The sequence below is a fragment of the Amblyomma mixtum genome, chromosome 5 (genome assembly GCF_055824585.1).
Source record: "Amblyomma mixtum isolate Tamu chromosome 5, ASM5582458v1, whole genome shotgun sequence".
NCBI lineage: Eukaryota > Metazoa > Arthropoda > Arachnida > Ixodida > Ixodidae > Amblyomma > Amblyomma mixtum.
Genome location: NC_143016.1, coordinates 97,396,684 through 97,400,321, shown reverse-complemented (window position 1 = coordinate 97,400,321; position 3,638 = coordinate 97,396,684). Strand labels below are relative to the sequence as shown.

At 51.6% G+C, this 3,638-nt stretch overlaps 1 pseudogene; it reads left to right on the top strand.

Annotated features, from left to right (window-relative positions):
* The first annotated feature begins 2,272 nt into the window (after positions 1-2,272).
* LOC149343115 (uncharacterized) lies at positions 2,273-3,438 on the top strand (annotated as a pseudogene).
* The last annotated feature ends 200 nt before the right edge of the window (positions 3,439-3,638 follow it).

Genomic DNA, 3,638 nt, shown 5'->3' with positions numbered 1-3,638 from the left:
AAATGTGCACGCAGCGTTCAAACTTAGCCTCAATACAGACGGCGAACTCAGAGACAACGAGTTGAACACCTTCCGCTATGCTTTCAGGAATGTCAGATGCGTGATTATTGACGAAGTTAGCATGATGTCTGCTGATATACTTCACAGAATCGACTCGCGGCTCCGCTCAATCACCTGCAAATATCTGCAGTCCTTCGTAGGGTTCGATGTCATTTTCTGCGGGGACCTGCGTCTAGAGCTGTGCACGGGCCGCAAATTTCAGCCCGCGCCCGGCCCGAGCCCTACACTACTGACGGGGGCCCGGCCCGGCCCGACACTGAAGAAACCTAAGCCCGCCCGGGCCCGGCCCGAGTTAAGGCCCGGCCCGGGCCCAGCCCTACCTGCAAAACTGAAATTGAAGTGACGATGAAACAGAAAGAGATAATTTAAGGAAAATCATTTTATTTCAATGTTTTTAAAATGCTTTTTTGCTTTTAAAATGCACTTTCGCAGAAGGAAAGTGTGAACTTAGCCACGGTGCGCTGGGGCTTTGCAGGCACAGCAGGAAGTGCTTTGTGTTACCACCATCAAGTAAGGAATGTACTAGGAGGGCAGAAAGTACAAATGCTAACAAAAAAGCAAACAAATGCTAGGTGGGGCTCGAAACGCATTTTCGTTTCTAGCAGGTACCAATGCTGGAAGCCACTAGTTGTGGGAGCCTTGCAGTATGAAGGGTATACTGTGAAGCGAAGGTGAGGCTGAGTACGGCGCACACGGGGTCGCCCTTGCAACGCATACAATTTAGAAAAGCCGTGGCGGCAAGGGAAGATTTTCTAATGAACTGCGGTATTGCTTGAAGACTGGCAGCACTGGCTGTTGACGGGAGGTTGTCAAACGGAACGTCACTGCCAGCGCAAGAGAGGTCCTTGTTTTTTGTAGCAGCGTCCGGGGAAAGGATTAACTTCTTTGACTCGCCGTTGTTGGTATCAAGCGAAGGGAAAGATCGGACGTTTTGCCAAAGTTTAGAGCCCAGGAGGTTTGGTTCTGAGTCACACCGTGTGGCTCGTGATACATTCCTAGAGTTCCAAGCCTGGAGGTAAAATTCCTAGTTCTGCCCCCTTCAATAAGCATGACTTGCATGAATACTACATGAACCTTACTACCCGGAAACCCGCAGAGCTCTAACTTTTGACTAAAGGCTAATTCACTCTGGTCACTCGCGGAGGCACTCGAATCGTCACGGAGGGGGCGCCCCCAATGAGTCGCCAGCGACATGTTTGATGCCAGATTTCGCTGTCCTCCGTGACGAATCGAGTCGCGCGACCTCTGCGCATTCACGTGACGGCAACTAAACTATGCGCCTACGCAGGTAACCATGGCGAGCAAGAATATAATGGTCACAACACGTCGTTGTTTCAAGAAATGCTTCGGCGCGGCAGACAAGGACAAAACGTAGAATAACACCACAGAGCGCCAACTAACATCTGATTTTATTGGAACCCGCGTCGTTGTTGCCACACGAGCGAGAATCCTGTTGTCCCGTACATGTGATAATGACCCCTCCCCCCACCCCTCCCACACGGCCCCCGTCAACGCGTGGCGGAGGGTACTTTTGCGAGTGCCTTCGATTCGACACACCTCACGTTCCTTTGTGTAGTGTCATTTGGGCTCGTGAGACCACTCATGTGGAGATTAGTTTCGCAGGATTAGATTAGCCACGCAGGAGCAATCGCGATCGCGAAGCCCGGCCGGCCCGTCCGAGACAAATATACCGTGGCCCGAGGCCGGCCCGGGCCCGGGTGAATAGACTTCCGCAAGGCCCGAGCCCGTGCACAGCTCTACCTGCGTCAGCTTCCACCCGTTCATGCAGCTGAGGTGTTCAAGCGCGTCAAAACAGACGATGTGTTTAACAGAGAAATCGCATGGCACCATCTTGCCTACTTTCCACTCATGAAGGTGGCACGACAACACAGACTCAGGTTATCCACGTTACTTTCCAAAAATTGGAGATGGTGTCGAATTAAACCCCGAGGAAGACGCACTGATCGAAAGTCGGTTCGTCCACCTGCAGGAAGCAGAAGCTTCTTGCTCCGGTGGCATAAGCTTTTTCTACTCCAACAAGGAGTCCGATTGCTACCGCACAACAAAGGCCATACGAGCCGAGGATAACGCTGTAGCACGCACGGCACAGGACACAATCGTAGAGTGTAGGTCTATGCAAAAGCAAACCGAGGCAATGAGCAAGGTCGAAACGCTACCCAAGGCCCAACTAGGAAATTTGCCAGCAAATATAATGCAGTGCGTTGGAAAGCATTACGTGATCATCCTCAACCTGGATGTTTCCGATGGTCTTGTTAACGGATCGGCCGGAACAGTGAAATACATCGAAAACGACACCCATGGGAAACCACAACGCATATAGTTGCAGTTCGGGGAGCTGGGCTCAAAACTTGCGATCGGAACCGTGGCGGCCGCAAAATCCCACCACTTGCGGAAGGTGAACAGAAACACTCAACCGAACTGGATACTGATTGAAAGGCGCGCGGTCCCCTGCGTTATCGATAAGAAGACGAACCTATGGTCAGAAGATTCCAACTTCCCGTTGTGCAGGCAAGTGCCATCACCATTCATAAATCCCAGGGTGGAACATACAATGAGATCGTGTACTCTTACGCCAAGAATGATCCACTAAAGTTGGGTTACGTGGCACTGAGTCGCGCTACAGACATCAACCGACTTTACCTAATCAATGTTGGCAACGACTTCACATTCTACCACGGAAGATCCAATCCGGACAGAAAGCTAGGCGATGAATTTCGTCGGTTGCAACCCCACAAAATTGACACCATCACCGCCAAGTGCCTAGCCATGACTGAACAGCCGCAATACTTGGTGGGTGCCGCGCTTAACGTACGCTCCCTTGCCGCACATGCCAAGGACGTACATCACGATCACATTCTGTGACATGCCTCTGTACTTTGCCTTGCGGAAACCTGGATGGATCCTGAAGAGCCTCTCGAAATCATAGATTGCAAGTACTGCTGTGGCGCTCGCAGAGGCCACAACAGAGCGGCGGGAGTGGCTATCTACTTGCGTACGGGTCTCTGCAATATCTATCGAAATGTTTGGCACGTCAGATGAAGTTGGCGGACTGTGCGCTGCAAACTTGCCCGACGGCTTGCTGGTAGTAGCTGTCTACTTCTCTCCTACCGCGCTTACCAAAGACGTCGTGCACTTCCTGCGACTCGCAGATATAAAAAGTAACACGAATTTCGTACCACTTATGCAGGAGAACGTCCCGTTCCTCTCGCTCGTAACGCACCCACGGCTGTGACAACCTCGTGAAACACTCTCATAGACCTCGTCTTTGAGAACCAGGCATTGGTGCAGCAAGTCGAGCATATATCGATCTATTTCTCCGACGACAGAGCTTCCTTCCCGACAATCAAGAACTGTTAGTGGAGTGTTTCTTGAAGAAGGGATATGTCTGAAAAATAAAAAGCTGTCTGTAATTGTACACATACCCCGCCGCGGTGGTTCAGTGGTTACGGCGCTCGGCTACTGGCCCGAAAGAAGCGGGTTCGATCCCGGCTGCGGTGGCCGAATTTCGATGGAGGCGGAATTCTAGAAGCCCTTGTACTGTGCGATATCAGTGCACG